Source organism: Geotrypetes seraphini, chromosome 17 (genome assembly GCF_902459505.1).
Source record: "Geotrypetes seraphini chromosome 17, aGeoSer1.1, whole genome shotgun sequence".
Classification (NCBI taxonomy): Eukaryota; Metazoa; Chordata; class Amphibia; order Gymnophiona; family Dermophiidae; genus Geotrypetes; species Geotrypetes seraphini.
In genome coordinates this window covers 30,858,373-30,885,688 of record NC_047100.1, presented here as the reverse complement: position 1 = coordinate 30,885,688, position 27,316 = coordinate 30,858,373, and the positions used below count along the sequence as shown (strand labels likewise).

Below are 27,316 nucleotides of genomic sequence, written 5' to 3'. Positions count from 1 at the left end.
TCCAGTCAGACAATAGGTTTTGATGTTATAAGTTCGTAGAGGAGACATGCCCAGGAGCAAAAGAGGAACCAGCTGGTAAATTCTTTGAGCCCAGACATAACTGCTGAAAAGTAATTGCTGTGTAATCTAGGCGGTGGGAACGATCCTGGCAATGAGATCGACATGTTTACAATGTGTGTCCAGCGTGTAATGGACACTGCTGATCCGTAGCGCCTGCGTTCACCATTGACTCTGCCTCTTCACCGGTGTTCGCACTGCTCGGCCTTTCTCCCCTAATCGCTGTAGCGATGTGATAGTTCTGGTTGAACATTTGGTATTTGAGAGTCCTGGGCTGGTGCAATGCCAAGCCTGTGCCAGCAACCTGCCATCAGCTGCTGTAAATCCAGGCCAGCTCCACTAGGAAGCAAGGGCAAAGCAGCTGGTCTAGCCGATCTGTCGCAGTTTACCACTGGACACTGCCGTGCCATTTCGGCAGCGTCGATCTCACTGCTGACCTCCTCAGACATGATGCATTCCCACCGGTGATATAAAGGAGCTGAACCCAGACCCTTTCCATCTTCAATGAAGGAGAAGATGTGAAGGCATAGTCCAACTTCCCTCAGCCGCCACCATGGAATCAGTCGAGCGGCAGGTAGGAGGCCCCTCAACTGTTGGACCAAAGCCAACAGTCAAACAGGAGAGTCGGAGAAATTATTTTTTAAATTAAAAAAAAAAAAAAAAGAATTAAGGTCCCATACCAAAGGAACAAAGCCCAAACATAAAACCAATAAAACAGAAGATTGACAAAATTAAATGAACTATAGGCAAGGCAAAAGAAAACAAAAATGTTTAAAAATAGGGTGAGGGAGACAGTACAGCTGATGACCTAACTGGCCGCCATGGTGGTAACAGGTAAAACTGCGATATGCTTTTGCAAAAAAGGGAGGGGGGGAAACGTAGATATTATCCACAATTCCTGCTCCACCATTGCAGAAACACACAGCAAGACCAATAGTTTGTTTGAAAATGTTTAAAAAAACACTAGCAGAATGATTCTTCCTGCCATATTTCTTAAGCCAACGTAAACAATGCAGTAATTTCTCACTGATTAAGATTGATGACTATCCCAGTTCTTTTTTTCCCCCCCTAGTTTCCTACAAACATTTCTTGATTCTGCATAAAATAAGACTGATGAAACAGCAAGATGGATTAAAAATAGCTCCTTTAAATGAGGTTACCAATGTCATTGCAATGTAACTGAAAGATTTGGCTTTTGCTCAGACTGACTTTTGCATTGGAAGGAAAGAATTTAAAGAGATTTTGTTCCATCTATTTATTACTTGGTTTTTTTAATACAAAAGTATTGTACTCAACTCCGACACAATGGGTGTGCAGCCATGATGGAAACCTTGGTTCAATACATTGCAGGAATCACTTTCACACTTGCTAGTTGGGATTCCCTTCCTTGCATGCCAGAAGGGGTTACTATTGATTGCTAAATGCACACATTGGTCAGAGAAACTCTAATGAGATGGGCAACCACTGAAAAAAAAAAAAAAAGCCCTCAATAGAAGTAAAGAAACAGAATGCAGAGCCACGAGAGGGCTAACGTAAGTTGAAATGCAGAACTCTCAGGAAGCTTCCAACACAATGTCTAAAGAAAACATCAATGAAACAAAAAATAAGGCAAAACCCCAAATCCAAACAAAACCTGGGACACAAATCCAGCACAAAAGCAGAACTAGAGACTGGTACACAGCTTGAGCATGGCAGGAACCAGGAGCAGAAACTTGCACGTTTATGCAGAGTAGGTATTTAGATGTCTCTCTAGCAAAGAATCGCAAACTGTGTGCTGTAGCGAGATACAAGTCTGTCACCAGCAGCTCTCCTTCTCTCTACAGCACCCCAACCCCCAGCGAGAGAGGGATTTTCAAAACCCAGCAGTTTGTCCAGGTTTTGGAAGGGCCCATGAGCAGGTGCAAATGCTAACATTATCCTCTGCCTTTTAGGTATAAATTGTCTGTATATTCTTTCACTCTTTTTAATGCTTTCTAGATCATTCCATCGGCATCTTTAAGCATCCCCAACTGAGGCTGGAATTTCTGCTGCAATCTCTTAACCTCTCTTTCCCTATGTAAATTTTATTGTAATCTAACCTTATCGTTTTTTCCTTTAAGTGTAACCAATTTCATTGTAAACTGCTTAGATTTTAATCTTGGTTTTATATTTGCAGTATATTAAACAAACTGAACTTGAACTTAATCTGGCTTTTCCATTTATATGTTCCAATTCAATTTTCTGATAAAAAAAATTCCTTTAGATATCGTTCTTTGTCTTGCTAAACTTAACACTAGGAAAACATTATTTGGTTAGCATCTTTATCTAGGAGGTAGAGAGGTTTTTGTTATAATTTTTGTGTTTGCTTTTGTTTTGTGCTGCTATTATTTTAATTTGCTCTTTGTATTTGGGAGAGTGTGGCGCAGTGGTTAAAGCTACAGCCTCAGCCCCACGCTGCTCCTTGTGACCCTGGGCAAGCCATTTAATCACCCCCTTGCCCCAGGAACATGAGATAGATTGTGAGCCTGCCAGGACAGACAGGGGAAAATGCTTGAGTACCTGAATAAATTCAGGGAAACCGTTCTGAGCTCCCCTGAGAGAGCGCTGTAGAAAATTGAATAAATATATGCACTTTATATGTCTTTATTCTTGAATGATGGAGGGTGGTTGTGGGTTTTTTTTTCTTTTTGCTCTCCTAAGTGGGCTTTTACAAATCTTTGATGCTATGCAGCAAAAGCTAAATGCTCCTGGCATTTAATGTGAACTGCTAGCTTTGCTCTCAGTTGCTGATTCCCACGGTTCCTTGCTTCTTCCAGGAGAGGGAAAGAGAAAGAATGGCACATCTATACTTCCTTTATGCTTAGGAATGAGGGGAGATCCAGAAGTGATTTCTTGATGTAGTTAGGTGCTATTGACTCCTGTTTAAGTCCTAGTGACTTGATGAATTACAGATCGAAAAAGAACTTGGTTCTCTGCTAGTTCAGTAAAGTCCTCCAGCATCAGCATCAGCGTCATCCCCATGGTTGTTTTCAATGTGTCCAACCATCTGGTTGCAGGTCACCCTCTTTCCTTGGTTCCTTTGATCTTCCAAAACATGTCCTTCTCTTAAGAACATAAGAACATAAGAAGTTGCCTCCACTGGGTCAGACCGAGGTCCATCTCGCCCAGCGGTCCGCTCCCGCGGCGGCCCATCAGGTCTATGACCTGTGAAGTGGTTTCTGACCACTTTTATAACCTACCTCAAGTTCTATCTGTACCCCTCTATCCCTTTATCCTCCAGGAACCTATCCAAACCCTTCTTGAACCCCTGTACAGAGTTCTGGCCTATCACTTCCTCCGGAAGCGCGTTCCATGTGTCCACCACTCTCTGCGTAAAAAAGAATTTTCTAGCATTTGTTCTAAACCTGTCCCCTTTCAATTTCTCCGAGTGACCCCTAGTGCTTGTGGCTCCCCTCAGTTTGAAGAATCTGTCCTTATTTACTCTCTCTATGCCCTTAAGGATTTTGAAGGTTTCTATCATGTCCCCTCTAAGTCTCCTCTTCTCCAGGGAGAACAGCCCCAACATTTTTAACCTGTCAGCGTATGGAAAATTTTCCATACCTTTTATCAGCTTAGTCGCCCTCCTCTGCACTCCCTCGAGTACCGCCATGTCCTTCTTGAGGTACGGCGACCAGTATTGAACACAGTACTCCAGGTGCGGGCGCACCATTGCGTGATACAGCGGCATGATGACTTCCTTCGTCCGGGTTGTGATACCCTTTTTGATGATGCCCAGCATTCTGTTTGCTTTCTTTGAGGCTGTCGCACATTGCGCCGATGGTTTCAGTGATGAGTCGACCATCACCCCCAAGTCCCTTTCCAAGTTACTCACCCCTAGCAGTGTTTCCCCCATTTTGTAGTTGGACATCGGGTTCTTTTTCCCTACATGCATGACCTTGCATTTCTCCACGTTAAAACTCATTTGCCACTTTTTTGCCCAGTCTTCCAGTCTCGTTAGGTCCTTTTGTAGGTCTTCACAGTCTTCCGTGTTTCTAACCCTGCTGCAGAGTTTGGTGTCATCAGCAAATTTGATAACCTCACATTTTGTCCCCGTTTCCAGATCGTTAATAAATATATTGAATAGTAGAGGTCCCAGCACCGACCCCTGCGGAACTCCGCTCGTGACCCATTGCCAATCTGAGTATTGGCCCTTGACTCCAACCCTCTGTTTCCTGCCCGCTAGCCAGTGTTTGATCCATCGGTAGATATCCCCTTGCACCCCGTGGTTCCACAGTTTTTTAAGTAGCCGTTCGTGTGGTACCTTGTCGAAGGCTTTTTGGAAGTCAAGGTAAATGATGTCTATGGATTCACCCTTATCCATCTGACTGTTTATTCCCTCAAAGAAGTACAGCAAGTTCGTGAGGCACGACCTTCCCTTGCAGAAGCCATGCTGGCTCGCCTTCAGTTGTCCATTGTTTTCTATGTGTTCGCAGATTGTGTCCTTTACCATTGCTTCCAGCATCTTTCCAGGAACCGAGGTCAAGCTCACAGGCCTGTAGTTTCCCGGGTCACCCCTTGATCCCTTCTTAAAGATGGGCGTGACATTTGCTATTTTCCAGTCCTCTGGGATCTCCCCAGTTTTTAGGGAGAGGTTACATATTTGGCGAAGTGTCTCTGCTATTTCGTTTCTCAGTTCTTTTAGTACCCTTGGGTGGATGCCGTCCGGGCCTGGTGATTTGTCGCTCTTTAGTCTGTCTATCTGTCTGAGGACATCCTCTTTGCTTACCTCTAGTTGTACCAGCCTTTCGTCGTGTTCTCCGTTTATAATCACCTCGGGTTCTGGGATATTGGATGTGTCCTCTCTGGTGAAGACTGACGAGAAGAATTTGTTTAACCTTTCAGCTATCTCTTTTTCCTCCTGTATCGCTCCTTTCCTGTCTCCGTCGTCCAGTGGTCCCACTTCCTCTCTGGCTGGTTGTTTCCCTTTCACATACCTGAAGAAGGGTTTGAAGTTTCTTGCTTCTCCTGCCAGTCTTTCCTCATATTCTCTCTTTGCCTTCCTGACCTCTCGATGACATTCTTTCTGGTGTCTTTTGTGCTCTTCCTGAGTTGCTGTTGAGCTTTTTTCCTACCATTTTCCTCATGTCCTTGTAGTTTCCCTTTCTGAAGTTGAGTGCTGTCGTTTTGGTTCTTTTCACCTTTGATGTTCCCATGTTTAATTTGTACTGGATCATGTTGTGATCACTGTTCCCTAATGGTGCTATTACCACCACCTCCTTTGCGGGTCCTTCTAGCCCGTTGAGGATTAGGTCTAGCGTGGCATCCCCTCGCGTTGGTTCCGTGACCAGCTGCTCCATGAAACAGTCTGATGGTGTGACCAAAATAAGACAGTCGTAACTTCACCATTTGGGCTTCGCGTGACATGGAGACATGTTTTCAAAGCACAGACTTACAAAGTTCCATATGGAGTCTAAGTGCTTTGAAAATGAGCCCCATAGCTGGTTTTATATCTTGCAGAAGCAATTTGTTAGTTCTTCTGGTGATCCACAACACACATAAAATCTTTCTCCAGCACCAAAGCTCAAAAGAATCGATCTTTTTTCCTGTCTTGTTTCCATAGTGTCCAGCTTTCGGATTCATAATTGACCACTGAAAGAGTGCGTGGACAAGTCTGATCTTTAGAGTGTTATTTTCTTGCCTTTGAATACTTTGCTGAGAGCCTTCATTGAAGAGTGACCAAGTGCTATTCTGTGGAGTATTTATTACCTGCTAGTTGCTCATTTGTTTACAAAAGAACCCAGGAGATTGTAATCCTTTACAATTTCTATTCCAGGGGTGTCAAAGTCGGGTTTTCAGGATTTCCCCAATGAATATGCATGAGATCTATTAGCATACAATGAAAGCAGTGCATGCAAATAGATCTCGTGCATAGTCATTGGGGAAATCCTGAAAACCCAACTGGATTGCAGCCCCCCCACCCCCACCCCATTCTATTCTATTTCTTGGGTTCTTTTGTAAACAAATGAGCAACTAGCAGGGAATAAATACTCCACAGAATAGCACTTGGTCACTCTTCAATGAAGGCTCTCAACAAAGACAAAAAAAATCTATAACAAAAAACCTCTGCCTCCTAGATAAAAAGATGCTAACCAAATAATGTTGTCCAACCCTGCCTATAGGCATTTTAAAGAGCTACAATTTTTCATTGCTATGAAAATTGTTATGACATCTTACAGAACTATTTAAGGAAAACAACTCCACCAATCTCATGCATCTTGGTGCCAAATGTCTAGGTCAAAATGCCTATTCTATTTATGGGAATACCATATAATCATACACAAATTGTGTATGTGTAAGCCTTCTCTCCTAGCACAAGAAAGGCTACTCTGGCACCAAAGATTGGCAATACAGATAGAAGCATCCTGTGTGGCCCTTAAGCTCCTGAATGGTTAGAGGAGGAACTTAAAGTAGAGAATGAAAGGGAGACAAATTTGTCCCCATCCCCGTGAGTTTTGTTGCTGTCCCTGTCCCATTCCTGTAAGCACTGTGTTAATCGCACAAGCTTCAAACACTTATGATTTTAAAGTGTTTGAGGCTTGTGCAGATGAGGACAGAGCTTGCAGGGATGGGGCAGGGGCAGGAAAAGAACTCATGGGGATGGGGAAAAATTTGTCCCCAGCTCATGCTCCAACTTAAGTAGGCATAGTTCTTCTGGAATGAGCGTCCAGAGGGTGTGATAGGACAGAGCACGATATCGGGGTTCAAGAAAGGATTAGATAAATTCCTGAAGGAAAAAGGGATGGAAGAGTATAGATAGAAAAATACTATACAGGTCCTGGACCTGATTGGCCGTCACGTGAGCGGATTGCTGGGCATGATGGACCTCTGGTCTGACCCAGCAGAGGCAATGCTTATGTTCTTATGATGCTGTTTTCAAACAGGAAGGAGGATATAGGAGTTGGTGCAGCAGGAGGAGGAGAAGAAGAAACAAAGAGATGTGATGGGGAAGGGGCATTATGAAGTTGGGTTTGCTCAGCAAGGGAGTTAATTCTGAAAACAAGTTGCTGAAAATGTTGGTGCGAGGAAGCTGCAGGCTAAAAGTGAATTCTATAATCAGCAATTACAAATGTAATATTAGGGTAAGTTGGCATTTACATGCCGGCATTTAGTCACAGCCACTTGCAACATGGGTGATGCTAATATCTATGGCTAAATGTTGCAATCGTGTGCGTAACAAACCATATTCTAGAATCTTTACGTGTAAGCACTAGGCACACCCTTAACCTGGCCTGCCCATGCCCCGTTGTACTTAGTGCTATAGCTTTTGCATGCTAATTTCTAGGATAACAACCAAGTACAGTTAAGCACATAGCTGTCAATTAACTCCAATCAGTTACTGTCAGCATCTAATTTACCAATTAATTTGTGCATATTCCATAATCTGAGCACGCAATTTTGCACACCAAGTACATAATGCTACAAAGGTTTTGCAGGTTTCAACTAGTTTTTGGTTTGATTTTTGGTACATTAGAAAATTAGAGATAAAGATAACCATACTTATGCAAACACATTGTCAACATCTGAGCTAAGCATAAAATCCCAATGCTTCAAGAATCTGACTTTTTAAAAATTAAAAAAACAAACCCAAACACACCACACAGCTCCCACAACAATACTAAGGAATTTCTAAGTTATGCTTACAGAGCCACTGCAATTAAGAGTCCATAGAGATTTTATTTTAAAGTGATGCTTTCTAAAATCTCTATTCAAACAATCGTACTGTTTATGCAGTACCAATAAAGTACCACTATTTATCCCATATAAAAATTGTTTTAAAAGGGTGCACCATCAATTTCAAGAAAATTATACAGATTATATACAGGGTAATGGCACCCTGTCAAAAATGTTAATACCCTAGATTGAAAAAACACCATATTTCTAGACCTAATTTACTTTTAAAGTTTCTTTCACAAGCAGATTTTGTAGGATAAGATTTGCCTCTCTGCGGATGATACGAAAATCTGCACTAGAGTAGACAAGCCGGATGGTGTGAACAACATGAAGAAAGACCTAGCAAAGCTTGAAGAATGGTCTGAAATTTGGCAGCTAAAATTTAATGCTAAGAAATGCAAGGTCATGCATTTGGGCTGCAAAAACCCGAGGAAACGGTACAGATTAGGGAGTGAAGAGCTTATGTGTACGACAGAAGAGCGGGACTTGGGTGGGATTGTATATGATGATCTTAAGGTGTCCAAACAGGTTGAAAAGGTGACAATGAAAGCTAGAAGGATGCTAGGGTGCATAGGGAGAGGTTTGGCCGGTAGGAAAAAGAAGGTATTGATGCCCCTGTATAAGACTCTGAGACCTCATTTAGAATATTTTGTACAATTCTGGAGGCCGCACCTTCAAAAAGATATTAAAAGGATGGAGTCGGTCCAGAGGAAGGCTAAAATGCTGCATGGTCTTCGTCATAAGGAATAGGAAAGGCGGGAGAGGGGGAGATATGATAGATAGTATTCTTGTAGTGACCACTGTCAGTCATTTGGTGGGGGTGGAGAGGATGTCACAAAAACAAATGAGGCAAAAAAACATAGAAATATGATGGCAGATAAAGGCCAAATGGCCCATCCATTATCTCTTTCTCTCTCCAAGATATCCTACATGCCTATCCCAGGCCCTCTTGAATTCAGACAGTCTGTCTTCACCATCTCTTCCGGGAGACTGTTCTATGCATCAACCACCCTTTCTATAAAACAGTATTTCTTTAGATTACTCCAGAGCCCTCTCATTGCAGAGCTTCCTTTCAAATGAAAGAGACTCGACTCATTAACATTTATATTACATAGGTATTTAAACGTCTCTATACAAGATGAAAAATGAAAACAATATGGTCTTTTATAAAATAAGCTATTTAACTATAAAAGGTGTTATAGAATTAAAGGGATAAAATGCATCCCTTATTTGCAAGTTCCCACGTTTATTTAAAATTTAAACGCCTATCCAAATACTAGGCATTTTAGAAGAAAATAAGAATAAAGGGAAGGCCAAATTTAAAATCACTAAGTACATTCAAATATGAAAAACATATTACTAAATACCTAAAAACACATACACTGCACAAAAGGAAAGGGGGTAGAACTAGAATAAATTATAGGAAAGAGAACATAGATGGGAAAAATAGGGCAAAAAAGGAAAAAGTTTCTTAATCGCTGGAACCTTTGAAAATAGAGATGGGAAATCAATAATCAAAAGCATCTTTCAATAAAAAAATTTTAAGGCTCCTTTAAATTTGTCTAGGTTTGGTTCTACTCGATGAGTTGGCAAGGCATTCCAGATTGTATGTGCAGTTATTGAGAATATTGTAGAAAAATGCAAAGTAAGCCGTGGCAATAAACTTGTAGTTGCCTGTTTTGTTAGTCATTAGAGCAGTATATCTCCAACTGTGTGCCTCGGTACACTGGGGAGGAGGAGAGGCGCCTTGTGGCGAGAGGCACATCCTGTAGGCAATCAGTGGGCACCAGCACCTATCCTTCTCTCAGGCCCTCTTCCCTTCTGGCACCCCCCCCCCCCCCCCACACACACACACACACTGGCATCTCAGGGCCCGCCTGGAGGGCCTTCAGACTAGAGGTCTGCACGGGGTTGCGGAGGTCCCGCGGGAATCCCCCCTAACCCACGGGACTCCCACGGGGACCCCCCTCTAGCCAACAGGACTCCCACGGGGATGGAAGGCTTTGGAAGCAGGGTTCGTCCATATAATATAATGGACACGTCAGCCTTAGTAAAAGAGGGGGTTTATAAGTTAATTACCTGAACAGAAAACAAAAAAAGGGTTCCACCAAAGAGATTCCACAAGGAAAACAGCAGCGCAAACACAAAAGAAACTGTGGAATTGATGATCCTGTCAGAATTGCTACTTTTTATGAGGACGGGTGGGATTTCTGTCCCTGTGCAACTCTCTACTTCAGACACACATTGGACAGACATGATGTCATGCATGCGCGTGATGTCATCGCACCGATATCCACACACTACCTTTAGTGTGCCGCGGCTCGAGAAAGTTTGGGGGACACTGCATTAGAGACTAGTGCCCCACTTGAACATTTTTCTGAAATGAACTCATTTGAAAATAGGATCCATTATAATTTAATACCAAAATAGTAAAAGGTGCATTTTCCACCAGTAGACAGTGCTTGGCTAGTCATACAGCTGGATCCCCTATGTACCTACTGTAACCTGATTCAAGACAATCAAAGAACTAACTCTCTATAGTACTACAGCAAAAAATTCATATTCATTTTAAAACATGAGTTTTATTTACATGTAAATTTCTTCCTCTAATCTTTGGGTTTTACAACTTTTCATATCCAGCTGCTGGAACAAACTAGCTTGACAGAATTTCAAGTGAGGCAACAACCTAACACTGAAGTCCACTCATTCACAGACCCCCTTTGACAACTGCCAAAAAAGCATAGATATTGAGGGAGAGGTTATCAAAACAGGTTACCATTAAAGATGAGTTTTGACCAAAATCCAAGCTTTTTTAGCACAGGTTCTCACTGCATAAAATGGGACCCCTGTGCTAAGTGAGCTCAACTTGGGCTACCATTAAGCTGTATTACAAGTTTGCCCTGAAATGCACATAATTTGCTTTAAACATGCCTCAGCTTAAAAAAGGGGAATATGAAATTCTAAAATGTAAAACACTGACAGCAGAACTTTAGAAACTAGCTGAATTGTGTTACAATGTGATTCTCATTTGTGCTACATAGTATGCATTCTAATCCCTTTGGTGGAAGCAATGACAGCATACAGAAACTACACCCTCCCCTGTTAAAAATGGGAAAAAATTAAGTTTTCAGCTTTTTAGTTGGAACTAAACACTTTAGTGGCAGTTTAGTAGCACTTCACTATTCTGCCATTAGAAATGTGCTATTTCCACAGAACCCAAACCCAGCTACAGCTGAACTAAGAGATAATGGACGTGAAATTCTATACAAAAAAAAAAAAGTTAAATGAAGGTTGCATGATGCTACAAACGATAAAATACATGTACCAAAGCTCCTGAAGAAGCCATCTAGAAGATGGTCTTAAAAGTTCACATAATGCAACACCTACTATTTCTAAAGGGTCCAAAGAACAGAATCACAACCTGCAATGATTTCCCATTTTCTCCAGAACCAAAACAGCTACTATAGTCCTGTACTGTGGAAAGTTTTAAATGCATTTGATAAAAAGTACCTGGTACAAAGTTATCCAAGTATTAGAGCACTAGAATTCTCATATTGAATTGAGAGTCTCGGGGGGGGGGGGGGGAGAGAGAAAGAAACAACCCCCTCTATGCCCTTTAATACTGGCATTGTTCTTCTCCCTTAAGGTCTTACAATCATAAACCTGTACCATTTTGCCCTAAGAAAGTGAATGACCTTCTTCACTCAATCTCAGTGACACCACTCAAGTTCTGTGAAGAAGGTCATTCACTTGGACCTAACTACTTGGCAGACATTTCTGCATACATTCTTATTCAAGAACTAAGAGGTTATCTGAATCAAGTCATCAGCATGGTCTTTTTTGTCCTTTCATGAATTTCCCTGGGGAATCAAACCAGCTGGTTATATATTATGGAAATAGGACATCGAGTCCAATACTGTACGAACACCATTATCTCCCTCTCTCATTCCAGAGAGTTATCTTGTAGCAGTGCTTCAGCTTGATTTTAAAATCCTGTCTTTCAGCTTCAATGACTAAAGGTAAAAAAAAAAAAATTAGGAAACTCCTGTACTTTACTAGAACGTGTTAAATGTGTGCATATTATCCCCCCATCAATCACCCTGATTCTGAGACAAAAGCATTTGAGTACTCAAGGCTAGAAATAATAGAACTTATAAATGTTAAAGTTATATTCTTTATGTGGCCATTAACCCATTACAATGTAACACTGTGAAATGTATTAAGAGACTTTACCCTCCTTTTCAACAAGGACTGTACTCTTGTACTTTAAAAAAAACACAAACAAACAAAAAAATCACTCCATCAAAAACACTATTATTTACACTTGTAATTCCAAAAACAAAGTCTATCAGCAATAATAAAAGAAATAATACCGCAAGTCTCAAACTCCACCCCTCACTAAAGAGAACTACCCCAAACAAATAACCTTACCCATTTCTTACTCTCTTTGAAAATGACCAATTTTTTTTTTTTTTTGTAAGTTCTTGTTGTAATACATCTTGGATAATTCTTTTGTAATCTGCCTTGAACTGCAAGGTAATGGCGGAATAGAAATCCCTAATGTAATGTAGTAATGCGTCATTACTTTAAGCCACGATACCATAGAGCAGGGGTAGGGATCTCCGGTCCCCGAGAGCCGTATTCCAGTCGTGTTTTCAGGATTTCCCCAATGAATATGCATGAGATCTATTTGCATGCACTACTTTCAATGCATATTCATTGGGGAAATCCTGAAAACACGACTGGAATACGGCTTTTGGGGACCGGAGTTCCCTACCCCTGCCATAGAGTATGTGGCAGTGTTTAGAGCTACACCCTCAGCAATTGTAGGTTGTGGGTTCAACACCCATGCTGCTCCTTGTGACCTCGGACAAGTCACTTAATCCTCTATTGGCCCCAGTTACATTAGATAAGAGTATGAGTCCATCAGGACAGACAGGGAATATAAGCAATGCCTCTGCTAAGCGATACCTGAGGTCCATCGTGCCCAGCTCACACGGCGGCCCAACAGGTCCAAGACCTGTGCAGTAATCCTCTATCTATATCCCATTATCCCCTTTTCCAACAGAAAATTGTTCAATCCTTTCTTGAACCCCAGTACCGTACTCTGCCCTATTACGCATTCCAGATGTCCACCACACGTTGGGTAAAGAAAAACTTCCTAGTTATAAGTGAAATATAAATACTAATAAAAATACCGCCACTGGAATAAGTGAAGACAATACAGCAAATTCTAGTCACTTAATTAAAAATACAAAATGTCTAATTAAAGCATACAAGCAGAAGTTGCTAATGCACATAGAAGGCATAACTGAAAGTTGCCATATTAAAACATTTAAGAATACCAAGACAAAATAGAAGCATGAAATTAGTAGCACAGAAAATAGTAAAGCTATTGGGTTTGTCCTTCCATCTTTTCTCTTAATGACAGAAATAGTATCTATACCTCTAGGAGAAAATGTTAAACTTGGACATTTGGAAAAGAGTGCCAACTCCGAAAAATGCAGAACACTGACATTTATTCACCATGTAGAAGTCAGGACAAACTCGCATCAGCCCCATTTGTTTGAGTGTACCAAAGGCCCCTCGAAATATATAAGACCCTACGTTTGGGGAATGTACAAGATTTTCCAGATTTGTTGTCTCTTATCACTTGATGAACACCTTGAAACGCTCTGACAACTGAATTGCAGTTTCAGATTTCATTTCAAACTATTCTTAGCAACTTTTGGGAAAAAAAACCCTCAAGAAGTAGAATTAGCATCATTTACAGATGAGAAACTAAATGCAAGTATTTCTAATCTCAACTTTAGAAATACACCATTAACTCCTGAAAGAAACTGCTTGTGACTTGCAGTTGTCATTCAATGGCATTCTTTATGTTGATCTAAAACTATTTCTTAAATCAGAAAGATCTGTTTTGTATGGGATTACTGTCGTTTCTTATTTTTCCTGGAAGATTTAAACAACATAACTGTCACTCTTAAAAAGAGATCGGGCCCTGTCAAGAACGATTTCCCACAAAGTGCGACTCCCGTTGGTAAATCTGTTGTACTTCTGGAGTGAATTCTTCAGTAAACTCCATCTCTCACTTTTCTGCTCTTAAAAGGGCGAAACCCCCCGGTCTCCTCTACCTCGCTTGCGAGCCACCTGCCGCTGTCCGGCCCCTCGGCGAAGTGCTGACGCTTCCAGCGAGTTGCCAAAGCGGAAGATTTGCTGCTTTAAGGCCGGAGGGGGGGGGGGAAGAAAGGCGAGAGAGGAAGAAGAGTTTGAGCAAGTTGTGCCCGGGGGGTGGGGGGGGGTAGGGGCGGCCGCTCGGGCCCCTTTGCTCGCCTCGTCTCCTACCTGAGAAGGGCAACGGCGGGGCCGGTCACATGCACCGTCCTCCCGAGGCGCGAAGGACCCGAGGAAGCCGCCGAAGTTTCGTCTCCACAGGGCGCTCGCAACGGGCTGCGTCTTCCCGCCTCGGCCTCTCAGCTGGCGCGAGCGCTGCGGCGCGGCCAAGTGCGCCGCTGGGTAAACATCAATAAAGGGCTTCGCCGCCGTAACCAGGCTCCGCGCGGACAAATCAAGAGTTAACGCTGCCCAAGCGCCGCCCCCTGACGTCCCCGCCTAAAATGGCGGCGGGCTCGAGCCGCTCGACGCGTCAGACGACGCCTCTCGCGGCGGTCGATCGCCGAGCCGTCGATCTCGCGCCAGAGGGCGGGGCGACGTCGGAGGAGGCGCGCGAGGAGCCCGTGAAACTGAAACTTCTGGCAAAACTGTTGGCTTTGTGTCGTGGGAGCAAAGTTCGCGCGCGCAACGCCAGGAAAAGCCGAGAAATGTCCCCCCTGCTCGCACATAGCATTTCATGGACGTTTCCAGTGTAGTTGCAAGGGACAATCCGTTCTTAGCATTTTCTCCCCTCAGCCACTGCACCACACACTCCTCCCCAGCTGCCTCCCAGAATGGATTCGTTCACGACCACAGCCAGGGCCAACTGGTAACTCCTTGGAGAGAAAAATAGTCAATTAATGAAGCAGCTCCAAACTATGGCCAACTATTTACACCGTTCTCCTCCTCTCCAGCACCAAAATTACTTTTAAAAGATGTTATAGTAAAGTTGTTCATGGAAAAAACCATGTTAACTCCCAATACTTATTAATATAAATGATCTTCCTGCCTAGAAAGGCTTAATTAAGTCTTCTGCTTAGATTTCTCTGGGGTGCAGTGGTTCCTCATACCCATAGGCATCAGAACAGCGGGGGCCCACAGGGGCCCTGGCCTCCCCCAAAATTGCCCATCCTGTAGGTCAGGGGGTACACAGGCTGATCACCGCCGCAACTGCAGGAAGGGAAGGGCCAAGACGTGCAGCGAATGCACACCACCTGCCCAGAAGCTTTCCCCCGATGTCAGTTCTGACGTAGCGAAGGTCCAGGCCAGCCAATCGCTGCTTGGCTGGCCTGGACCTTCTCTCCGACGTGAGAATTGATGACGGGGGAAGGCTTTTGGGCTGGTGTCATTGCATGCACCTGGCTCTTCCCTTTCTTTCTTAGATTTGCTGCAGCAGCGGGCGGCGAGTGGCAGCGGACCGGGGGAGGAAGTATCGACGGCAGGTAGGCCAGGCTTGGACGCAGGCAGGCTGGCTTCAAGGGAGGGGGTGGTACAAAGGCTGAAAGACAGTGAGGGGGACATAGGGAGCAAGGAAGGAGAGAGAGAGAGGCAGAGAAGGGGTGGGGGTTGTAAGCAGAAGAAACACAGAGAGAAAGGTCTGAACCAAAGGGGAAAAACAGGAGGCAGATGCTGGACTATGAGAGGTGCAGACAGAGGTGGGGGGGGGGGGGAGACCATGAGGAAGAACAGAGAGATGGAATATCATAACAGAGAAGGAAGAGAGAGGGAGACCTGCAACAAAGGTGGTGGTAGGTACAAAGGAGAATTGACATTGGATCTGGGGAAGGTAAGCAGAGGGAAAAGAGATACAGACCTGGACCCAAAGAGGATGGGGCTGAATTGTGAAAGAAATGTTGGATGCGAAAGAAAGACTGGATGCACAGTCAGAAGACTCATGAAATCACCAGAAAACAAAGGTATGAAAAATGATTTTATTTTCAATTTAGTGATCAAAATATGTCAGTTTTGGGAATTTATATCTCCTGTCTATATTTTGCATTATATTTGTCTATTTTTCTATAGTTGTTACTGAGGTGACATTGCATATGTTAGTCATCTCCCTTGACATCTTCGAAAAACACCCAGATATAAATGATAAGAACATAAGCAATGCCTCCGCTGGGTCAGACCTGAGGTCCATCGTGCCCAGCAGTCCAGCACCTGTGCAGTAATCCTCTATCTATACCAGTGGTCTCAAACTCAAACCCTCTGCAGGGCCACATTTTGGATTTGTAGGTACTTGGAGGGCCTCAGAAAAAATAGTTAATGTCTTAAATGACAATTTTGCATGAGGTAAAACTCTTTATAGTTTATAAATCTTTCCTTTTGGCTAAGTCTGGCTGTCAGACAGGAAGCAGAGGGTTGGTGTAAAGGGCCACTACTCAGACTGGCAAGGGGTCACGAGCGGGGTTCCTCAAGGGTCAGTGCTGGGACCGCTCCTGTTTAACATATTCATCGACGACCTGGAGGCGGGAACAAAATGTGAGGTCATCAAATTCGCAGATGACACCAAACTATTCAGCAAGGTTGAAACCACGGTAGATTGCGAGGATCTCCAAAGGGATCTTACGACACTGGAAGAATGGGCGAAAAAGTGGCAAATGAGCTTCAACGTGGGGAAATGCAAGGTCATGCATATAGGGAGAAGGAACCCGATGTTCACTTACAAAATGGGGGGATCAACGCTAGGGGTCAGTAAGCTGGAAAGAGACCTGGGAGTGATGGTAGACACGACATTGAAGGCATCGGCACAGTGCGCCACAGCCTCGAGGAAAGCAAACCAAATGTTAGGTATCATTAAGAAGGGTATCTCGACCAGAACGAAGGAAGTCATCCTGCCACTGTACCGGGCTATGGTGCGCCCGCATCTGGAATACTGTGTACAGTACTGGTCACCGTACCTCAAAAAGGACATGGCAATGCTTGAGGGAGTCCAGAGAAGAGCAACTAAACTGATTAAGGGTATGGAAAACCTTACATACACTGACAGACTGAAGAGGCTGGGGCTGTTCTCCCTGGAGAAGCGGAGACTCAGAGGAGATATGATAGAGACCTTCAAGATCCTGAGGGGCATCGAAAAGGTTGACATGGACAGATTTTTCAATTTGAAAGAAACCACAAGAACAAGGGGTCACTCGATGAAATTGAAGGGGGACAGGTTTAGAACAAACGCAAGGAAATTCTTTTTCACACAGAGGGTGGTGGACACATGGAACACCCTTCCTGAAGCCGTGATAGGAAATAGCACAGTACAGGGTTTCAAGGAAGACCTGGATAGGTTCCTGGAGGACAAAGGGATTGAGGGGTACAGATAAGAGCAGTGGAAGGTTTAGAGATAAGTGTAGAGGTAGGCATAAAATTAGTCAGGGACTGCTGCTCAGGCAATATGCCTGATGGGCCGCCGCGTGAGCGGACCGCTGGGCAGGATGGACCTCTGGTCTGCCCCGGCGGAGGCGACTACTTATGTACTTATTTATAGTAGAGAATGACACGGTGGCGGTTTACCTGCGGCCACCGCATTTTAGCCGCGGGTCACCCGCCGAAAACGGGGAAGAAAACTAGCAGTCGCTGCGGCGACGGGGACAAGGCCATTCACCGCCCACGGGGCGGTGAATGGTCTTGTCCCCGCAGTGAGGCATGAAGGATCGCGCGGTCCCCGCAGCTCACACCCGCCTGCCCAATCGATTCTAGTGTTTAGCCAGCTCTCTCCCTTCTCCTCATCTTAGTTTGTAGATTTTCTTTTTCGGCGACCCGCACGCTATCAGAGAGCCGCGCACCCGCTGCTGCTCAGTTTCGATCTTCTGCTCTGACGCAACCGGAAACAGGAAGTTGCAGCAGAGCAGAAGATTGAACACTGAGCAGCCGCACATGCGCGGCTCTTTGGGAAAGCGTGCAGGTCGCCGAAAAAGAAAACCTATAAACTAAGGTGAGGAGAAGGGAGAGAGCTGGCTAAACACTAGGATCGATTGGGCAGGCAGGTAGTGGCTGCGGGGACCGTGCGATCGCTAGTGTTCCCGGCTCAAATTGGAAGGAGGGAGTGAAAGGGAAAAGGATTCTGGGCCAAGGGGATGAAGTCGGAAAGAAAAACCCACAGCAGGAAAGAAAGGGAAGGACTGGCAGGTGAGCCAGATGCTAGAAGCAGGGGGGGGGGAAGAAAGAGGGAAAAAAGCTAGATGGGGTTGAAAAGAAGAGACACACTGGTATGGAAGAGGAAGATAGGGGAAATCTGGACACAGGAAGGTAACAGAAAGAGGGGAAATTATGTGCATGGGGCATAGGGACAGAGACATAAAGGGGACATGCCATGGGGATGGTATATGGACACAGGGGGGGGGCAATGACAGATACATAGGGGAGATATTAGAAATGGAGAAAATAGGAGCACAGAAGCGAGATGGTTTGTGGGGATGGGACAGGGACCGAGCTTGCAGGCTCCAGTGGCTTGCACAAATTACATTGTAACGTGCCATGAAAATAAGAGGAAGGAAGGTAGATAGGCCACGCGAGAGGAGCTGAAGGGTAGTAGAAAGGAACAGATGGTAAAGGAGGGAGGGAAGGGTGGTGGTGGAAAGGAATAGAACAGACATTGAAGGAGGGTGGAGAGGAACAGACTCCCAAGGGAAATGTGGAAGACAGAGTGGGAAGAAGACAGATGCCAGACTATGTGGGAGCGGAGGGAAGAAGATGGGTGCTAGACCAATTGGGGGGGGGGTTAAGGGAGAGGCACAGTAACAGCAAATGGAAGACGCAGAGAGAAGACACACAGTGGATGGAAGGAATTCAATGAGAAGATGTGGAAAGCAGAAACCAGACAACAAAGGTAGAAAAAAAAATTATATTTATTTATTTATTTTTTGCTTTAAGATAAAATAGTATATTAGTTGTGTTGATAAAAATTTATAAACAAAGCCCTGCCAGCTGAACATCTCTTTCTCTAGTTCAGCAGCAGGAACTTTGATTTATAAGAAAGGAATAAGCTAAATATTACAGTACTAAGGCTTATATGGATGCAGCGGGGACGGTGACGGGGCGGTGAATGGGATGGCAGTGGCAGTGACGGGGCGGTGAAAGGGATGGCGGTGGCGGTGACGGTGACGGGGCGGTGAAGGGAATGGCGGTGACGGGGCGGTGCAGAGGATGGTGGGCCGGTGACGGGGCGGTGACGGGGACAGATTTTTTCCCCGTGTCATTCTCTAATTTATAGCTAAAGAGACATTTGATCAAGAAACTGTTTTATTTTACTTTTGTGATTATGATAAATATACAGAGGGCCTCAAAATAGTACCTGGCGGGCCGCATTTGGCCCCCAGGCCACAAGTTTGAGACCACTGATCTATACCCTTCTATCCCCTTCTCCAGCAGCAAATTGCCCAAACCTTTCTTAAACCCCAGTACCGTACTCTGCCCTATTACGTTCTCTGGAAGCGCATTCCAGGTGTCCACCACACGTTGGGTAAAGAAGAACTTCCTGGCATTCGTTTTGAATCTGTCCCCTGTCAACTTTTCCGAATGCCCTCTTGTTCTTTTATGTTCTGAAAGTTTGAAGAATTTGTCCCTCTCTAGTCTCTCTACGCCCTTCATGATCTTGTAAGTCTCTATCATATCCCCTCTAAGTCTCCTCTTCTCTAGGGAAAAGAGACCCAGTTTCTCCAATCTCTCAGCGTATGAAAAGTTTTCCATCCCCTTTATCAGATGTGTCGCTCTCTTCTGAACCCTCTCGATAATTAACATTTTCTCTGCATACAGTGTGCTTTGGGTTTTTTTTTATGTTGTGGTTACCATTATGTATTAATAAGATTATATTGTGTGTGTATATAAAAAATGGATGGAAGAAATTGCATTACAGTTAGTATTATTATTCTTGGGGTGGAGTCAGGGCTGGAGTTTGGGCGGGTCTGGGGAAGAGTTTGGGAAGAGCTTTTGAGCCACCCCAAACGAAAAAGCATTCTGCTGCCTGTGTTCATACCACCATACAATGCCAGGCAGCAACTTGGTTAGTTCTAGTCCCAGGAGCTCCTGAATTCTTATAGTAAAAACAAGTGCTTTTTTTTTTTTTTTTGCCCTTCCATGAGAGTATAGGCTGGCTGATTCTAAAAACCACAAAAAGTGTCAAGCTTGGCAGGAATAAAAATCGAGCCTCTCCCTATGAGATGGAGTAGTCAGTGGTGGGAGAGTACCAAAGAATTCTGGTGGGCAAAAGCAAGAACTTAAATTACTTTTGAAGTGTTCACTTCTACCACCAGGAACGCCTCTCAAGCACAAACCCCTCCTTCACTTCCATAGGCTTCTGAAAGCATTCCCAAGCCTCCAGAAGATTTTGGTACCAGAAGGTCTGAATTTCCAAGCAGGTGCAGGAAGCACAGGACAAAATAAAAAGTAAAAAATTTGCAAAGGGCCAACCTAGTAACTCTAGGGATGTAGGCACAAACTCCAGGTAGCATGTTTTCATTGGCTAAGCATCTAAGGCCACAGGCAAAAAAGACACAGAAATATGAATTAGGAACAGCAGGGATAAATTCATGCAATTATTATGCTGAATTTTCCCCGATGTTACATTTCATTTTTTTAAAAATATATATACAATCAAAACTTGAACTGAATCTGATCTAATTTTCAGTGAGCGATAAAAGAGAGAGTTACGGCTTCTTTTACAAAGCCAGGGCTTCGGGGCTGTTGCCGCGTGGCTTTGTAAAAGAGCCCGTTAGAGTCTGAACCCACCTAAAATATTCCACCAATATGGGGCCTTAAATCCCTCAAGACCCAGAACGTAGAAGAGTGTGGTTTCCTCCTTTACAGCTGTAATCTGTGGATACCTGCACATCCAGTAAGGAAAAGTGCCTAGGGGACCGGTTACATCCAAAGGGCTGTTAAAAAAATTGAGATATGAGAGCTAAAACAGCAGGAATAAATAAACACTAGCTGGCATATGGCTCAGTCTAAGATGACCTCTTTTTTTTTTTTGTTTATTTATTACAGATAAATTGTATCTATTGTGCTTTGAGCTAAGATATTATCTTTTGGTGGAAAATGGGTTATGAAGGAAATACAAAATGAACATATCGTATTTCTTATTTGCTTGGACCTGAAGATAAAGCTGATACATAGGACGGTAAGTCAAAAAGTCTACATTTAACGCAACTGTGAGCAACTGAACATATCACTTTGAGCAACTGTGATATGTTCAGTTATATATAACTCATATAACTGTGAGCAACTGAACATATCACTTTTCCACATAGTCTCCATGCAAGGTGACCCATTTGTTATATCATTCAACTAGCTTCTTGCTTTCCTGCAGAGAAGGTTTTTGGCTGCTCCCAAAGCCAGGTGAGCACTGCTTCCTTTACTTCATCATGCTGTCTCTTTTGCTCTCCGGATCACAATGATGCACCCATGTGTCGTCGCCGGTGACAATTCTCTCCAGAATACATAAATCTTCTTCATACCGTCTCGGGAACTGGGTTGCAACCTCCACGCATCGTTGCTTATGCAGATCAGTAAGCTGTTGTGCAGACTTACCTGTATCCCAGTTATCAAACATTATGGCAAATGCAGATCCATACCTGATATTCAAATTTGCAGTGAATTGAGACACCATTATCAGTCCATTATCTAATCAAGGAATGCGCCCTGTCAATATGCTTTTGTGTCCACGATGATGATGAGTGGCCAGAACGACTTTTGTCCGATACACCCGTTCTTCCCACTTTAAACCTTTTTACCCACTCATAAACCTTTTGTTGATTCATGGTGCTATGTCCATATTGAGTTAATATCCAACAGTGAATTTCCACAGGTTTCACTCCCTCTGCCCAAAGAAAGCACATTACTGCACATTATTCTTCAATGTTGCAATCTGGCAATGGAGCATCCATGTTTCTGACCTCCTGGTTGCCAAATAACTAAAGGCTGAGCACTGTACTATGTGTGGATGAACTATTCAACAGGCAATGTATGAGTGCATATGATGCATTTTGCTAGATCTCTTCCGGTTATCACATAATTTAACAATTGCCTAAGAATGTTATAATGCCCTTGTATCACTCCATGCTGCAACCTCATCTGGAGTATTGCATTCAATTCTGCTTTCCTTCTCTCAAGAAAGATATAGCGCGCTAGAAAAGGTTCAAAGAAGAGCGACCAAGATGGTAAAGGGGATGAAACGCCTCTCGTATGAGGAAAGACTAAAAAGGTTAGGGCTGTTCAACTTCGAAAACAGACAGCTGAGGGGAGATAGAATTGAAGTCTACAAAATCCTGAGTGGAGTAGAACGGGTATAAGTGGATCGATTTTTTTCACTCTGTCACAAATTACAAAGACTAGGGGACAGTTGATGAAGTTCCAGGGAAATACCTTTAAAACAGTGGTCTCAAACTCGAACCCTTTGCAGGGCCACATTTTGGATTTGTCGGTACTTGGAGGGCCTCAGAAAAAAAGAGTTAATGTCTTATTACAGAAATGACAATTTTGCATGAGGTAAAACTCTTTATAGTTTATAAATCTTTTCTTTTGGCTAAGTCTTAATAATAATATTGTAATTTATAGCTAAAGAGACATATGATCAAGAAACGGTTTTATTTTACTTCTGTGATTATGATAAACATACCAAGAGCCTCAAAATAGTACATGGCGGGCCACTTGTGGCCCCTGGGCCGCGAGTTTGAGACCACTGCTTTAAAACTAATAAGAGGAAATATTTTTTCATTCAGAGAATAGTTAAGCTCTGTATCCTGTTACCAGAGGTTGTGGTAAGAGCAGTTAATATAACTGGTTTTAAGAAAGGTTTGGACAATTTCCTGGAGAAAAAGTCCATAGCCTGCTGTTGAGTCAGACATGGGGGAAGCCACTGCTTGCCCTGGATCAGTACTATTTGGGTTTTTGCCAGGTACTAGTGATGTGGATTGGCCACTGGGCTAGATGGACCAATGGTCTGACCCATTAAAGCTATTCTTATTTAAGCTCTGTCTCTGACAGCATTCAAATCCAGACTCAAAGCCCATTTCAATTCCAAACTCCAACATCTGTCTTATCATTTCCTCTGTAATTCTCTCACCTGTATTGATGCACTTTCTTGTCCAATTTGTCTGTGTTTTGATGTATGTCCAGTAGCACTAGGAGGGTTGCCAGATTTTCCAGTCCACCCATGCCCTCCTCCCGCCCCAGTCCCCGCTGCCTGCTCTTGCATGCGCATGACATCATTCCATGGTATCTGCGCATGACTAGACCTTTTCTCTTCTCAACGCAATTTGAGGAGGCTTTTCAAAACCCAGACATGTTTGGGGAATCCAGACGTCTGGTAACCCTAAGTAACACTTGAAATGATTAGTAGTAGTAGTATTAAGGCCCAGCTAAAAAAAAAAAAAATCTTAATCTGGCTTATTTTGAATTGTTGCTCATTAATATCCTATTGTGTATCTAGGTCTGTCTCTCTGTTTATGGGAGAGAAACTGCAAGTCTAACTTTCAATCAGAAGATTTGGCAGAAAGCGCACACGCATAGTTGAAGAGGTTTGCATAGGGCAGCAGAATCCCGAAACTGAAACACAGCCTTCTTAATTAGTCTCCCTAGTGTTTATAATATGTTGGGAGAAAATTTCCTTTCAAAAATATGCAGGGGAAGAAAGAAGTGAAATGGTCTGCGCTAGCACTAGAGCTTAATGATGCATGAAGATTGCAATGATTTTGCTGCAGCGGGCTATCATTTTCGGCACCCTGATTGATAGTTTCTCTTGATGGAGAAATTGCATGTTGTCATCCTCTCATTTATAGGCTGAAGGTTTAATTGGAACGTCTTGAGGGGTCCCTGCTGATCTCATAAACAGTGAAAGATGAACCAAAATGTTCTGGAAATACGGAGCATTAACACTTGATGTTCTAGCTGGTAATGTTAATATTGAAATCACATGTTATAATAAATTAACAGTTTAGAAAAGTAGCGCCAAAGAGAAGAGTCTTCATTTTTTCCCCCAAATTTAAGATAGTCGTGCAATATAAAGAATACTTAATTTACGTGTGACCTTGCCGTGTTTGCATGTCTGCAGTTACACCAGATCCATGGCTGATGTAACCAGGCATCTAAATTTTAGGCACCCTGGATAGCAGATTATAGAATAGGCCTCGGAGCACCTATAGGAAACATACAATTACCTCCCAAATGCATCAACCTTCTGAAGGTCACATAGCTGTGAAAAAATTAAGAAGGGTAAGAACGGAAAGTAGAAAGGGGAAGTAAAAGGCTAGTGTACCGATCTTCTATCAGTCTAAAGTAGGTTCTTTAGCAACTCGGATTTCCCTTGCATCGTTTTTAACTGCATTGAAAAATTAAGATTCGTTTATGTTCAGCTGTAAAGTTTAGTGTGTAGCATATCACACACATGAACATTGTCAGATGTGTCAATAGAAAGTTCAGAATCACTGCCTTGCTCATATATAGAATAAGGTGCTTAGCTCATATATACAATAAGGTGTTTAGCTCATATATAGAATAAGGTGCTTGGCTCATATATACAATAAGGTGTTTAGCTCATATATAGAATAAGGTGCTTAGCTCATATATACAATAAGGTGCTTAGCTCATATATACAATAAGGTGTTTAGCTCATATATAGAATAAGGTGCTTGGCTCATATATACAATAAGGTGTTTAGCTCATATATAGAATAAGGTGCTTGGCTCATATATACAATAAGGTGTTTAGCTCATATATAGAATAAGGTGCTTGGCTCATATATAGAATAAGGTGCTTAGCTCATATATAGAATAAGGTGCTTAGCTCATATATAGAATAAGGTGCTTAGCTCATATATAGAATAAGGTGTTTAGCTCATATATACAATAAGGTGCTTGGCTCATATATACAATAAGATGTTTAGCTCATATATAAAATAAGGTGCTTAGCTCATATATAGCTCAAATATAGAATAAGGTGCTTAGCTCATATATACAATAAGGTGCTTAGCTCATATATAGAATAAGGTGCTTAGCTCATATATACAATAAGGTGCTTAGCTCATATATAGAATAAGGTGCTTGGCTCATATATAGAATAAGGTGCTTGGCTCATATATACAATAAGGTGTTTAGCTCATATATACAATAAGGTGCTTAGCTCATATATAGAATAAGGTGCTTGGCTCATATATACAATAAGGTGTTTAGCTCATATATAGAATAAGGTGCTTAGCTTATATATAGAATAAGGTGCTTAGCTCATATATAGAATAAGGTGCTTAGCTAGTGTTATTTTGAAAGCAATGGGCAAGAGAGCAAAAAATACCGTAAACACTTTTTCACCCAAAGGGGAGGCCGTGCCAGGTACCACCACCCCCGGCACCTCCTTCCCTCACTAAGCCACTGGCACTATTTTAAAAGGGGTGCAGATCTTTCTGCCACCTGACTTTCAGTGCCATTTACTGAATCCAGTTGAAAAATTATCTGTTATTTAAGGAACATCATCAATCAAGGCCTTTGGCTAGTCCGCCCTTGAGTTTTTGCTTGTAACTCAATTCAAAATCAAGTTCCCATTGCTAAGCATGTGTGGATTTACCTCTGAACTTTAAATTGTTAACAACTGATAAAATGCTGACAACAAGGTCACTGTGTGAGAAATACAATGAAGATTTGAGAGCTATAAAGATGCATTGTTTATAGCCCAAATTATTGTAAATCACAGGGTCAGTGATTTATATCAGTGTGGCATCCTCTTTATTAATGTTTATTACTGGTGCGATATCAGTAAGACAACACATCATTCATGGATCATATGGTATTATAGTCACTGAAACTGTGAACATACCTAATAACATTCATGAAACCTGGCAATGCTAGATCAGCTAGTGATTAAAGAACCTATATCTTCTTTCAAGCAACCATGCTTACAATAAGGAACATACATCAGGTTAATATAGAAAGCAAAGAAACCCTTCAGGTGGTTATTGTTTCTTCTACACCCAACAGCTTTACTCTCCTCTTCTGGCAAGAAGACTTAGTTCTCCTGTGCACTCATCTTTCTCCTTTCTAGACTCTACAATGTTATGGTACAGGATCCTCTCCCTACCCTTCTGGGTTGCAGAAGTATCTCCTGGGGACTGAGTTCACCTCAAACTCTAATGCTCCATAATATCCTCACCCAGGCACCCCTTTCATCTATTTTTTTGTTCCTCTCTACTCCCTGTGAGCTCAAAGATTTCACTAGCTTGGGCTTATCTAACATTCATGCCATCTTGGTACAAAAAGGAATCCTTCGACATGGCCTGCTTCCACACTGTAACTGGGATAATTGCTGAACTGAGGTCAGAGCATCTAAATCAGCTTATAGAAGTAACCAGCATTTCAATTCCTTCTCTCTGTCCCAGGCCCTGCCACCTAAGTGTAGTATGCAAGATAGGTTGGTTGGATACTCTAGGCCAGTGTTTTTCAACCTTTTTACACCTATGGAACGGCAGAAATAAAATAATTATTCTGTGGACCGGCATCAGTCCGTGGATCAGCGGTTGACGAACACTGGGCTGTTGTGGGCCAGATCCCGCCCCATAATAGTACTAATTGCACCTTGCACGTCTCGTGCCTCATCTGGAAGTCAGAGAGAAGGCTTCCAGTTCAGGCGCAGGATCCCCGTAGAAGCCACTGCCCGTGGCTTGTGCACTGAATCAGTTAGGAAGAGGGAGCTGGCTTGAAGATAACGCCACATCGATCGCACCTTGGACCGGCGGTTGAAGAACGCTGTTTTGGCCTGATGCACATGCTGGCCCTGTGGACCGGCAGGAAATTTCTGTGGACCGGCACTGGTCCGTGGACCGGTGGTTGAAGAACACTGCTCTAGGCCACACAGCTCTCTTCTGAGTATTAGAGTTCATACTTTTCCTCCAAAACCAGGATGGAGTGAGTGAATATATAGAATCATTAGGGTAGTGATGTGGTTTGTACTCTTAGTTTTAGGTTTAAATGCAGTGTCTGACTTTGTTTGTTTGTTCATTTATATTCTACTCTTACCCAGGGTGGGTTACAAACTTACGTACAAAGCTATAACATTACATACACCATCGACAATACATACCCCCATAATACAAAACCCCCATGCAAAACTTCCATTATACAAGAAGTGCAAACCATAAAATACAGAGGCGACCTGCACCTTATTATTTTGATAGTTGATAGTTATCAGGTGTGAGCAGTGATCAGGGTGGTGCGGAGGTAGCTTGATAAGGCTTGGTACTAGAAGCCTTAATTAATGTTAATTTGTAGTTGTTACTCAGGAGAGTAATAGAACAGGCTTTAAACTAACAAGAAGGGGAAAGCCGACAGTCGACCAAGCGCCGACGATTCGGAAGAAGGTATCCCGTGAAGATACTGAGGGGAAAAAAGGCCGGGAAGAAGCAAGGGACAAATTGCAAGAGGAGGTTAGAAAGATTGTAGCAAAA

At 43.1% G+C, this 27,316-nt stretch overlaps 1 protein-coding gene and 1 long non-coding RNA gene across 3 annotated transcripts in view; one reads left to right on the top strand and one right to left on the bottom strand.

Moving 5' to 3' along the window:
• Positions 1–14,355, bottom strand: part of RAF1 (Raf-1 proto-oncogene, serine/threonine kinase) — a 126,881-nt gene extending 112,526 nt beyond the window's left edge. The window contains exon 1 of one of the 2 annotated variants that reach the window (XM_033925984.1): positions 14,092–14,355. The gene's annotated coding sequence lies outside the window, so the exon portion shown is untranslated. The remainder of the gene's footprint in view (positions 1–14,091) is intronic. The other variant, XM_033925986.1, reaches the window with a different exon arrangement.
• LOC117351134 overlaps positions 1–27,316 on the top strand; it is a 41,490-nt gene that overhangs the window by 1,535 nt on the left and 12,639 nt on the right. Inside the window, exon 2 of the long non-coding RNA XR_004537339.1 lies at positions 20,875–21,007. This is a non-coding gene — a long non-coding RNA (uncharacterized LOC117351134). The remainder of the gene's footprint in view (positions 1–20,874; positions 21,008–27,316) is intronic.